The sequence below is a fragment of the Spermophilus citellus genome (genome assembly GCF_964194105.1).
Source record: "Spermophilus citellus genome assembly, chromosome: 6".
Classification (NCBI taxonomy): domain Eukaryota; kingdom Metazoa; phylum Chordata; class Mammalia; order Rodentia; family Sciuridae; genus Spermophilus; species Spermophilus citellus.
The window spans coordinates 103732508-103746694 of NC_138187.1; the positions used below are offsets into that span (position 1 = coordinate 103732508).

At 43.4% G+C, this 14187-nt stretch overlaps 1 pseudogene across 1 annotated transcript in view; it reads left to right on the forward strand.

Annotated features, from left to right (window-relative positions):
- The first annotated feature begins 6756 nt into the window (after positions 1 to 6756).
- The window catches only part of LOC308651278 (melanoma inhibitory activity protein 2-like), an 80501-nt pseudogene continuing 73070 nt past the window's right edge, over positions 6757 to 14187 (forward strand). The window contains exons 1-2 of the transcript in view: positions 6757 to 8131; positions 8222 to 8429. The product of the transcript in view is annotated as a melanoma inhibitory activity protein 2-like (transcript). The remainder of the gene's footprint in view (positions 8132 to 8221; positions 8430 to 14187) is intronic.

The window sequence follows — 14187 nt, forward strand, 5'->3', positions numbered from 1 at the left end:
ATGAAACTGTGATACACACACACACACACACACACACAATGGAATATTACTCGGAAATAAAATTATTTAAAAGAAAATAAAATTATAGCTTTTGTAGGTAAATGGATGGAGCCAGAGAATATTATACTAAGCAAAGTAAACCAATTACAAAAAAAGAAAGAAAGAAAGAAAAGAAAAGAAAGGCTGAGTGTTCTCTCTGATAAGTGGATGCTGATCCATAATTGGGGCAATGGAAAACTTTGATGGCTCAGAGGGGAGGGAGGGTGGGGAAGGAGCATGGGGAGAGGAAAGACACTGGAATGAGATGGACATCATTAACCTAAATATATGTATGACTGCACATATGGTACGACGCTACATCGGGTACAAACGAAAATTTTGCTGCAATTGTATAGAAGGAATCAAAGTGCATTCTGCTGTCATATATACCTAATTAAAATTAATTAATTAATTAATTTAAAAAGATAATGTTTATGTTAACATTAACAGGTTTATATTACCTTCAAATGAAGTCATAAATGAACATATTATTGTTTAAATTTCTCAGTTTTAATTTCTATCAGGGAAAATATGAAAGAGGACACACACATAAACAGAGCTCTTTGGGGTCCTCAGTGTTGGGAAAAGGCTCTGGTGAACCTTGTATCAGGTACCTGTCCAGGGGGATGCTCAGGAGGGGCAGCCACCTGTCTGAGGCCTGGCTAACAGCATATTGGGGACTCACATGGGCGATGGCTGCTCCTTCACCTGGAGGCTAAGGTGCTGCTGCTCCACAATCATGAGTGCTTCATAAATGGTCAGCACAGAGGACCACACTGAACACATAGGATCCTCTACAGCACCCTCATAGCCACACCATCCATCAGATGGCCCAAAGGCATGGTTTGAGAGTGTCCTTGGCTTCTTCCACTTCATTTACTTAGTTACTCACTTCCATTGTATGTGACACTGCCACAGTCTGGCTGGGCACAATCAGGAGCCACTTGTCAAAAGAAACTAACTTTATTTTTAGAACCACACACGCCAAACAAAACAGCTCCTCAGGAAAAACCCTCAGAGCCCAACTGCCACCACCGGCTTCCCACAAGCCTCTCCCCTCACCACAAGCCTCTCCACCTCCCACCATCCTCCTGCTCTTGAGGCCGATTGGCTGGGTCACATGGGCAGAGCCAAAAAAGTCCCCCAATGAGCAGCTCCGTGGTCTGAAAGGCCAGGGAAACAGCCCAATGAGCATCACCGCAGAGGGGCCAATCAGCTAGATGTTGCTGGGGCCGCTGTAAGACAATCATCAGCTGGCAGTCTGAAAGTTTGCTGGGGCCCCTTCGGCTGTGGCTCTCAACATCTCCCCCTCTCTGTTTAAACAACAAGCATGTGGCTTAAGGACCGTGCCTGTCTTAGGTTGTCCCAATAGTACATATGGTCCTTACCCGATATCGGATGAGCTGACCTCAAGGCGTCAGCCTCCTGTCTTAGGTTGGTACCATTGCAATTGGATCTTACCCGTCACTGACTACTGGTCCAGTATACAGCCACACCTGTAGAGAGGTCTTTGCACCAGCGGGGGGGGTGAGGTTCTTTGCCTCACCTCTGTTGGCCCCCAAATTTTAGCTGAACAATCATGACAAGCAGAAGGGAGGAAGATATACCAAGCCAATTGACTCTACCACGCGGCCTGCGCAGTGGTTTCATTAATGAGGTTCTGGCATTAAGTTAGTTAGAAGAGATCAAAATAAAACACACAAACCAGTACCTTATTTTATATTGCTAGGTCCGAGACGGCTCGCCTCCCTGATTCCCGCCTCCAGCCGCCCAGCAGGGCAGCGAGGATTACTCTGGGCTAGCAGGAGAGAGAGAGAGTGAACATGCCGGGGAGTAGCCTTTTATTTGGGGGGACAAGAGATTCAGGGGAGAATTCCATCCAATGAAGGTTGAGGGGGGGCTGTACTCCAAGGTCAGGGTCAGTGATTGGGTCTCCAGGGTCAGTGGTTACGCACACCCCCACACGGATGGGCTCTCTCATCAGGAAAGGGTCGGGATAACTCCGACACAGCCAGAGTGCCTCAGGCCCTTAACGGGAGTCACCCAATCACGTGTCAGAATGGCTCCCCACAATTGACGGCTCCTTTTGGAAAAATTGTACCACCGATGACATCATCGCAAAAATACCCCAACACTACCACAAGTCGCTGCACCAACAGATAGTTCACAATGCATACAGGTGAGTTCACAATGCATACAAGTGATACATAGTCCAGGCAAGTTCTGCAAGCAGTTCAGTGATGGCTATTGCAGAAGCTGTAGATTGGTTTTATCTTTGTCTTCACCGGCACTGGGATGAAGATAGGAATTCTGGTAATAATGGCTAGGATCCTCTACAGCACCCTCATAGCCACACCATCCATCAGATGGCCCAAAGGCATGGTTTGAGAATGTCCTTGGCTTCTTCCACTTCATTTACTTAGTTACTCACTTCCATTGTATGTGACACCAGTGTTGGTGTGCAACAGTTTGGATAGGCTTAAAAGGTCACCCTTCAGCCTGGAGTCAGGAGAAGCCCTGGACTAGATGTCCTATCACTACAGAGCAACTGGATGTTCCCTGCAGCAAGACATTAGAAACAGAAACTCATTCTGGCTCATTAACAGCACTCAAGAGGGCTTCTTCTACACTCACACTGCCATGATGTATATCAACACTAGCCTTCTGAAGACAGAAATTGGCAGTGATAGAGAAAACTTACACTTCTTACTCTTTGGCAAATACTTTTCCCATTAGTCTCAGGAATTGACTATATTCATTAAGTTCATCTTGGCTAACCTCTGGAAATAGGAAAGCTTCCTCCTAAATCTGATCAGGAGCTAGGGAAGTGGCTCAGTGATGAGTCTGCACATAGTATGCAGAAGGACTCTGGATCTGGTCCCAGCACCAATAAATAAATATTTTAAACATTTACAAAAAAAAATAATGTTAAGCAACCTCCCATTATGGTAATATCAAAGGGGAAAGAAAAACATTTACTGGATTCCCCACCTGGCCACAGGACATGGCCCACAGTAGTAAAAGCCAACCTCACAGGTGTTACAGACACAGGAAGTGGGTCAGAGTCCACCTTCCACCTCCATCTCCCTCCCACACAGGCAGGTCTAGTCGTGATTTCCATGAGCTTCCTCATCAATAAGAAGTCATGAGGCCAGGCCCATGAACAAAGAGCTTGTAGATGCCCTGGTCTAGTCCCTGTTTGCTGCTTACTAATTGTGTGCTCATTACCAAATCCCAGCACACCTTGGGGCTTCTATTTTTCTCTTCTATACCAAATTGGGTGCTCATTACCAAATCCCAGCACACCTTGGGGCTTCTATTTTTCTCTTCTATACCATGCAGATCACCTTTACTTATGAGGATGGCAGAGCACAGTGAGTGCAAAATCCTGCAACTATGGACAGCACACAGTGGTCACCAGGACCATCCCCTAGATCTGCTGACCACCCACTGACAGCAACTCCCTGAGCTTGGTGTGTGAAAGACTGAGTCAAGATAAAATGCCTGAATTTAACCTGGGTTGAGCCACTCCTGAGATTTGTGACTTGGGCAACTAACAAGTCCTCTCTTGGTGACAGTTTCTCTTCTATTACATATGATCCTGCTCATGCAAGAATCTGGCTGTGATACTCAGAACAGGTCAGAAGTCCCAGAACATGAAGGAGCTCTTTGTATCAGGCTGTATCTTTGCCCTTATCTGCACTCATGGCCTGGAGAGCTTAGCTACCACCTCTTGATTAATACCTGTGAGTGGCCAGCAAGCCTGACATCACTGCTGGACCCTGAAATAATCCCATCAAGACCTGAACTGCTCTGGCCTTCTGTACTTCAGTCACCATTTTGCAGTCAGAATGAAGATGTGGCTTTGAATCTATGGCTAATGAGCAGTGATGGCTCATGAGCTGGTGGGTCAGAAGCCCTGCCTGTCCCCTTGGCACTTCTCACCAAGTGTCCCAGGAAGGTCTTCAGAGGTGTTTTCAAGCTTCCCCACACCCTTTATACCCCTAACCAGCAATTTCTCTCCTGTACAATGTGCCCCAATATGCTTTCTCCTCTCTAACCCCGGACTACATGATTCTGGCTCCATTTCTAGCCACAAATGACAGCTAATTTAAAGGTATTTCTGACGGCATCCATCACAACCCCACTGACAAGATGGTCTAGAAGAAAACCTGAAGGTGATTCCTATCACTGCAGCCTCTCAAAAAAAATAGTGTCCCTTTGCACCCACTCCCACACAACTAGCCTTTAAAGCCTCCTGGGTTACTTGAGCCTTGGGCAATGGGCTGTGAGAGAAAAACCTGATTCTGATACCAGTGGGCAGAGGAAGTGAAAAAAGTGAGTAGTTGGCACCTAGATAGCCTTCAGCCTCCATCAAAGAGTAACTATTAACTCAGGGAGGGAGATCGTGGGCACAAGGGAGAAATGCCTGTCTGGCAACAACTGCTAAGACTCAACCCCATAAGTAACAGCCCAAAGGTGGTCTACTTGGTAGCCCCAAGGGCACTGTCTTCTGTAGGGTCAAGGTCAAAACAGACTGCTAGGAAGACTGAATCCCCTGCCTGGAGAACCTCCCCAATTCCAGGTACTGCAATCGAAGCCCTCAGTGAACTGAAGGGCACAGACTTGGGATGGAAGTGTAATCCTCCACAATCAGGGCCTTGAGGTGCCTCAGAAAACAACCACAACCCAGGGAAGTGAAATGAGGTCAGGGCCTGGGATCAGGGCTCAAAGCCCTAGCTTCGGAGGTCATTCAAACTCTCTGCATCTCAGATACTAGAGGTGCTGCCAGGGAGTTGGTTAGAATAGCCTAAGAGAAAGGATATCCCACAAGGGATCCAGATGTCAAGTTCTGTCCCCCTTCAGACTTTTCTTCCCACCAGCAAACAGTCTGCAATGTGGTCAGCTGCCAGGCAGGAACTTAGGAACACTTGTGACTGCAGGGAGAGAGCTGCTCACTGCTAACTTCACTTAAAGTTGTTTCTTTGTTACAGAAACTGCTCTTTAGAAAAGGCCTGGAATAACCAGCTTGAATCAGTCAAAGATATACAGCTCCTCTTCTAAGTGACCTAGGGTAAACTTTGCTCACTCTAACTCATTATAATGCTAAATTCTCTGCCCTAAATGAAGTGCATCTGCCATTTGTTTGGTTTCCTCCTGGGAATAGAAGTCAGAGGTGTTTTACCACTGAGCTACAATTTGAGGTACAGATTTCTCAGAACAAAGGAAAGAGAACATGATGCCATCTGTATCATTGTGAGCCTTCCAGAAATCAGTTTTGAACATTCTTGCTACTTTGTAGTATATAAATAGAATGCCCAAACAGGAATGTATATTACCTCATATCAAGACAAAGTTAGTATGTAAAAGGAAACTGATCAGAATATATAAGGGATTACTCCCTAGACTAAATGATCAGCCTTTGGACAAGAATCCACTGAGGCTGGATGCACACAGATAAACACTGCTTCCCTGGTGTCCCCTGTCTGTGTGAGAATCCCATGTAATTTTTTTTGTTTGGTTTGAGACAGGATCTCACTTATCTTAGCCCTCTCATTGTTATATATTTATAATGACCAGCTTTCTTAGAAGTGTTTACATCCTATGAGAAGTGAAAAGAACATCTGAAAAAAGATTTTGAAGATTCTTAAATAAATAGTAGTCTACAAAAACTGACATGAAAACCAATTCAAGTTTTAAGCTCCTTCTTTTTAGAAATATTACATATGCTATACTACTTAAAAATAACTTATCCAAACTTATTTGTGCCCATGTTTGCAACTCCTCTAAAATTACTTTTAAAATAGCCTAACACAATAATTATGATTGTTATGCATTCCACTATTTTCATATATGTAAGAAATAAAAATTTTTAAAAAATAGCCTAACACAAGAGATTTTCTATGGCAATAATTCACATGGCTTCTATAGAAAGTGTCAACAGGCCTGAAGATGTAGATCAGTGCTAGAGAGCTTGCCCAGCATGGACTAGGCCTTGAAATTTAGTCACCAACACTGCAAGAAAAGGAAAGGAGGCAATAAGGAAGGAAGGAAAAAGAATAGTGACAGGAGGAGAGGGAAAGGAATGAGATGTTGAAACACAAGGGAAAATGGTACAAATATAAATATATGATGTACTAACTCTTTAAAAATTTTACAGAGCTTTAGAATTTTAGTGACATCAAACTGGGTGATATTATGACTATATAGAAGTTCTGCCTTGGCCTGGCCTAAATCAAACCAATGGGTGGGTGACCTGGAGAGGACTTTTCTCTCTCTTGATTGGAACCTGTGCTGCTTCAAGATGCACAACATAGTGAAAATGCCAAGACTTCTCTGACAGGCAGTGTGCTAGGCCCCTGGGAGCCCGTGACCAGGGCTCCTCATGCCCATGCATACACCCCTCCCCCCTCACTGGTTCACAGTGATCTGCTCTGTTGCCTGGTGCAGGTTTGTTCCTAACCTAAGGCCTGAGTGTCCACAGCCTGTTTCAGCTTGGCTGGGCATGGTGTGGTTCTGGAGGGAATAGCCAAAGTAGCCTTAATGTAATGAAGGGGCAACAGCTGCCCCTCAGCCAAACATGGAGGTAGTCCTGGAAGAAGTAAGCAGGGTTATGGTCTGCCTTGTCTGAAGACATGGAAACACACCCTAGTCCTTATGGCTGTCCGTGGGAGTTGGTGATATGTACAGCTATTGTATTTTTTTGTTGTTCTCTTGTTTTTGTGGAGAAGTTATCAGTCTGTGAGAAGCAGGTGTTACATGAGAAGAGAAGAAAAGCTTGCTCTAAAACTTTCTGGACTAATTGAAGAAAAATGTGAACTACTTGAAAATGTTAGCCTTGTTCAAAAAGAGTATGAAGGCTTAGAGTCATCTTTAAAGGATGCCATTTTGGAGAAGGAGTCAGTAGAAACAGAAAATTTGGAGATAATATATGAAAACCTGGATAGGTCTGTATCTAAACTTGAGGATGAAATACTCTTTTTAGAAAAAAAAAACTAAAAGAAGAGAAAACTAGACATTTTCAACAGGATGAATTGTTGGTGGATAAATTAAAAAGAATTAAGTCCCTAGAAGATGAATCAAAATCCCTCAAATTTCAAGCTAAAACAACCTTGAGAATGTTTAAAATGAATAAAGAAGCAGTTGCAGTAGCAATAAAAGAGGCTTTGAATGAAAATTCCCAACTTCAGGAAAGTCAGAAACAGCTTTTAAAAGAAGTTGAGGTATGGAAAGAAAAAGTGAATGGACTCAATAAACAGAAAATGACATTTGAACATACTAAAGTACATGCAGAACAAGTTCTAAGAGATAAAGAAAATCACACTAAGTCTCTGACTGAACACTTGCTGCAGATAAAAGATTGGGCTCCTGTACTTACAGAAGTCCTAACAAACGATGGTAACTTGGAGTTGGAAATAGAGAGTGAATCTGAAATCTGTGCTCACTTAGAAGATCAGCCAAAAGAGGCTTTGAAGAAATTGATTTATGTTGCTAAGTTAAAGGCCTCTTTTAAAACCTTAGAAAGAGAAAGAAATCAAATTTTTACTTTATTATCTGAAGTAATTGAAACAAAGGAAGACATTATAAAACATTAAAAATCTGAAGACAGAACAAGAATATTTACAAGCAGAAAATACACAGTTTGAAAGAAAGAATCAGATTCTTCAGCAGAAACTTAAAGTCATGATGGAACTATATCAAGAAAACATAATGGAACTCCAAAGACAATTAATAGGAGAGAAAAATTGCCAGGTAGATCAAGAAGAGAAACTTTCCAAAGTGTAAAAAAAAAAGATCAGCCATACAACTAAACTGCTGGAGACCTATAGAAAGTGAGCCAAAGATCTTGAAGAATAATTGGAGAGAACCATTCATTTTTATCAGGGGCGTGTTATATACTATGAGAAAAAAGCACATGGTAATGAGTTGGCAGCTCAGAGCGCTGAAAGATACCTCAATGATTTAAGAAAACAAAATGCTCACAACAGACAAAAATTAACTGAAATGGAGTTCAAATTTAAACTTGCAGAAAAATATCCTTCTACACTTGATATTTCAAATACAGATTCTGGCAGACAGCATTCCCCAAATGGTCCCTCACCATTGGGTCAACCTTCATCTGAAATGAGATCTCCACTTTTGGAAAAGAATGGTCCACTCAGACTCTAACCTTTGGTGCCAGTGGGAGAAGGAAGAGCCTTAAGGGGCCCAGAGAATTCTCTGGACCATCTGACTAGCAATGAAAGAAGAGAATCAAACTGTGGTAGGTTAACTGATCCTCAGAGAGCACCTTCTGACACTGGGCCCCTGGCACCTCCATGTCAACAGGCCCATAAAATGATCCCTCCAACAGGCCAACCATATTTTGATCCACAGCTTCCTCTACAAAGGCAAGATGAATGTTGTTTTAATCATGGTAGACCATCTGGATCAGAATTCAAAAGTTCCACTATGCTGCCTTTAGATAAAATGGATGGGTCTATGTCTTCAGATATTGAATCCAGTAGAAATTCAGTAGAAATGAGAAGAAGAAGAGAGAAGAAGATGGCGGCAAAGGGAGTGCATCACCCCCGTGAGCCGCGTCACTGTGCAGGAGAATGACGAGTTAAAACAGCTGAAGGTAGTCTTGTTGGGAATTTCCAGTGAAATTGAGGTGCTCCAGAATCTAGTGGAGGGATTTTCATCACACGAGGATCGGCTGCAGGGGCTCGGTCGCGGGTGATTTCTCCGCACGGAGGGTCGCACTGCTTGTTCGGTGGATAGCCCCGCGACTGGAGTCTGCGGCGCGCGCTGGGAAGCGGTGAGGTGGCGGCGAGGAGGTGCAGCGCTGCGGATTCTGTGGGCTCCTACCAGTGGTGCAATGGCTGTGCTCAGTGCTTAGTTATGGGTTTGAGACGGAGGAGGGAAGCGGTCCAGTTCGGTTCTCCACACCGGTCGGACCACGGAGGAAGCCAGCGGCCGCCATCTTGGAGAGCTAACGTAATCATCCCTGTTTTCTACTGATCTCAGCTCATTCAGCTATGGAACAGGTGATTTCAGGCTGTTATTTGCCTGCATCTCGCAGACAGATAGCTCAGGCTCAGGGCTAGAGAACCCGCAGAGACTGCTTCTTGGAGCTTGCTCCTAGCAGAGCATGCACCAAGCTCAGAGCAGCCGGGTTCTGGCTCCCGGAGCTGCTTTGGCCCAGGGCTGGGGAACCCACGGAGACTGCTTCTTGGAGCCTGCTCCTAGCGGACCGTGCACCGAGCTTGGAGCGGCCGGGTGCTGACTCCCGGAACTCTTTTGGCCCAGGGCTGGGGAACCCGTGGACACTGCTTCTTGGAGCCTGCTCCCAGAAGAGCGTGCACCGAGCTCGGAGCGGCCGGGTTCAGGCTCCCGGAGCTGCTTTGGCCCAGGGCTGGGGAACCCGCGGAAACTGCTTCTCGGTCCGGGTGCTGTGGGGGCCAAAGGGGCAGAGTGGAGCTGCCGCCTGTGCCCAGAACAGGCCAAGCGACCCGCCGGCGTGGTACCATGTCACCCCAACTGCAGTTGGGGCCGAAGAGAGCAGCTGCCCACGCCTGGATCAGGACCAGCGACCCAATGGCGTGGTAGTCAAGTCACCCCATTTGGAGTAGGGGCCAAGCAGAGCCGCCGCCCGAGCCTGCAAGGTAGGCAGACCTGCAACCCACCGGCAGGACAGGCCCGGTGGCCTGCCAGCGTGGTGGACATGTCGCACCGATTGGAGTGGGGGCTGAGTGGGGCCGCTGCCTGTGCCTGGAAAAGGCCCAGCGACCCACCGGCATGGCAGTCAAGTCACCCCATTTGTAGTGGGGGCCGAGCAGAGCCGCCGCCTGAGCTCGCAAGGTAGGCAGACCGGCGGTCCACTGGCAGAATGGGTCCAGCGGCCGGCCGGCGAGGCAGACACGTCACACTGGTTGGAGTGGGGGCGGAGCAGAGCCGCTGCCTGTGTCCGGAAAAGGACCAGCGACCTGCCGGAGTGGCAGTCAGGTAGCCCCATTTGGAGTGGGGGCCAAGCAGAGCTGCCGCCCAAGCCCGCAAGGTAGGCAGACCTGCGACCCACCAGCGGATCAGGCCCAGAGGCCTGCCAGCGTGGTAGACACGTCACACCAATTGGAGTAGGGGCCAAGCAGAGCCGCCGCCCACATCTGGATCAGGCCCAACGACCCGAGGGAGTGGTAGTCACGTCACCACAATTGGAGTGGGGGCAGAGCAGAGCCGCCACCTGCGCCCGGAGGGTGGGCAGACCTGCGACTGACCGGCAGAGCAGTCGTAGCGGCCCGCCAGCGTGATAGACAGATCACCCCAATTGGAGGAGGAGCACAGCCACTACCCACCCTACAAGGGAGATTTTGCAACTATACAAGAGCAATATAAATAAATAGGGGGAAAATTTCAAAAACACAACAGTTTTACCAAGCAGAAAGAAACACGAGCAGTATGAAAAGACAAGGCAAGAAAGGACCACAAGCAATGCAGGTCAACTCAACTTTAGAAGAGGTAATAACTGCAACAGATGGAATGTCAAAGAATTCAGGATATACATGCTTCAGATGATCTGGAGTCTCAAGGAAGACATGAGACAGAAAAATCAGACAATGAAAGATCACTTTGACAAGGAATTACATAAACAAACCCAAGAAGCAAAGGATCAATTATACAGGGAGATAGAGGTAATAAAAAACAAACAAATACAAATCCTAGAAATGCAGGAAGCAATAAACCAACTTAAAAACTCAATTGAGAATACTACCAGCAGAGTAGATCACTTAGAAGATAGAACATCAGACAATGAAGACAAAGTATTTCAACTTGAAAAGAACATAGACAGCTCAGCAAGACTGTTAAGAAACCATGAGCAGAACATCCAAGAGATATGGGATAACATAAAGATGCCAAACTTAAGAGTCATTGGGATACAGGAAGGCATAGAGGTCCAAACCAAAGGAATAAACAATCTATTCAATGAAATAATATGAGAAAACTTCCCAGACTTGAAGAATGAGACAGAATCCCAAATCCTAGAAGCCTACAGGACGCCGAATGTGCAAAATCATAAGAGATCCACACCTAGACACATTATAATGAAGATGCCCAACATACAGAATAAGGAGAGAATTTTAAAAGCTACAAGAGAAAGGAAACAGATTACATTTAGGGGTAAACCAATCAGGATAACAGCTGATCTCTCAACACAGACTCTGAAAGCTAGAAGATCCTGGAATAACATATTTCAAACACTGAAAGAAAATGGGTTCCAACCAAGAATCGTGTATCCGGCGAAATTAAGCTTCAGGATGGAAGATGAAATTAAAATCTTCCACGATAAACAAAAGTTAAAGAATTTGCAGCTAGAAAACCATCTCTTCAAAAAATCCTTGGCAAAACATTACAGGAAGAGGAAATGGAAAATAACATTGAAAACCAACAGTGGGAGGTAGGACAGTAAAGGGGGGAAAATAAAGAAGAAAAACAACTCAGGTTTAGTAACATTAATAAACAAATATGGCTGGAAGAACAAACCATATCTCAATAATAACCCTAAATGTCAATGGCTTAAACTCACCAATTAAGAGACACAGGCTAGTCAAATGGATCCCAAAACAAGACCCAACAATATGCTGCCTACAGGAGACGCATTTGATAGGAAAAGATATACATAGACTGAATGTTAAAGGTTGGGAAAAATCATATCACTCATACGGACTGCGGAAACAAGCAGGAGTGTCCATACTCATATCAAATAAAATAGATTTCAAGCCAAAGTTAATCAAAAGGGATAAAGAGGGACACTGCATACTGCTCAAGGGAACCATACACCAACAAGACATAATAATCATAAATATATATGCCCCAAACAATGGAGCAGCTATGTTCATCAAGCAAACTCTTCTCAAGTTCAAGAGTCTAATAGACCACCATACAATAATCATGGGAGACTTCAACACACCTCTCTCACCACTGGACAGATCTTCCAAACAAAAGTTGAATAAGGAAACTATAGAACTCAATAACACAATTAACAACCTAGACTTAATTGACACATATAGAATATACCACCCAACATTAAGCAGTTACACTTTTTTCTCAGCAGCACATGGATCCTTCTCAAAAATAGATCATATATTATGTCACAGGGCAACTCTTAGACAATATAAAGGAGTAGAGATAATACCATGCATCATATCTGATCATAATGGAATGAAACTGAAAATCAACGATAAAAGAAGGAAGGAAAAATCATGCATCACTTGGAGAATGAACAATAGGTTACTGAATGATCAATGGGTTTTAGAAGACATCAAGGAGGAAATTAAAAACTGCTTAGAGTTAAATGAAAACTCAGACACAACATATCGGAATCTATGGGACACATTGAAAGCAGTTCTAAGAGAAAAATTCATTGCTTGGAGTTCATTCCTTAAAAAAAGAAAAAACCAACAAATAAATGATCTCATACTTCATCTCAAAATTCTAGAAAAAGAAGAGCAAAACAACAGCAAAAGAAGTAGAAGACAAGAAATAATTAAAATCAGAGCTGAAATTAATGAAATCGAAACTAAAGAAACAATTGAAAAAATTGACAAAACTAAAAGTTGGTTCGTTGAAAAAATAAATAAAATCGACAGACCCTTAGCCATGCTAACGAAGAGAAGAAGAGAGAGAACTCAAATTACTAGCATACGGCATGAAAAAGGCAATATCACAACAGACACTTCAGAAATACAGAAGAAAATCAGAAATTATTTTGAATCCTTATACTCCAATGAAATAGAAGATAGTGAAGGCATCAATAAATTTCTTAAGTTATATGATCTGCCCAGATTGAGTCAGGAGGATATAGACAACCTAAACAGACCAATAACAATTGAGGAAATAGAAGAAACCATCAAAAGACTACCAACTAAGAAAAGCCCAGGACCGATGGGTATACAGCAGAGTTTTACAAAACCTTTAAAGAGGAACTAATACCAATACTTTTCAAGCTATTTCAGGAAATAGAAAAAGAGGGAGAACTTCCAAATTCATTCTATGAGGCCAACATCACCCTGATGCCTAAACCAGACAAAGACACTTCAAACAAAGAAAACTACAGACCAATATCTCTAATTAACCTAGATGCAAAAATCCTCAATAAAATTCTGGCGAATCGGATTCAAAAACATATCAAAAAAATTGTACACCATGATCAAGTAGGATTCATCCCGGGGATGCAAGTCTGGTTCAATATATGGAAATCAATAAATGTTATTCACCACATCAATGGACTTAAAAATAAGTACCATATGATCATCTCGGTAGATGCAGAAAAAGCATTCGACAAAGTATAGCATCCCTTTATGTTCAAAACACTAAAAAAACTAGGGATAACAGGATCATACCTCAACATTGTAAAAGCAATCTATGCTAAGCCATAGGCTAGCACATTCTGAATGGAGAAAAATTGAAGGCATTCCCTCTAAAATCTGGAACAAGACAGGGATGCCCTCTCTCACCATTTCTGTTCAACATAGTCCTCAAAACACTGGCCAGAGCAATTAGACAGATGAAAGAAATTAAAGGCATAAAAATAGGAAAAGAAGAACTTAAATTATCACTATTTGTAGATGACATGATTCTATACCTAGCAGACCCAAAAGGGTCTACAAAGAAACTATTAGAGCTAATAAATGAATTCAGCAAAGTGGCAGGATATAAAATCAACACGCATAAATCAAAGGCATTCCTGTATATCAGCGACAAATCCTCTGAAATGGAAATGAGGACAACTACTCCATTCACAATATCCTCAAAAAAAAAATAAAATACTTGGGAATCAACCTAACAAAAGAGGTGAAAGACTTATACAATGAAAACTACAGAACCCTAAAGAGAGATATAGAAGAAGATCTTAGAAGATGGAAAAATATACCCTGTTCATGGATAGGCAGAACTAACATCATCAAAATGGTGATATTACCAAAAGTTCTCTATAAGTTCAATGCAATGCCAATCAAAATCCCAATGGCATTTCTTGTAGAAATAGATAAAGCAATCACGAAATTCATATGAAAAAATAAAAGACCCAAAATAGCAAAAACAATGCTAAGCAGGAAGTGTGAATCAGGTGGTATAGTGATACCAGACTTCAAACTATACTACAGAGCAATA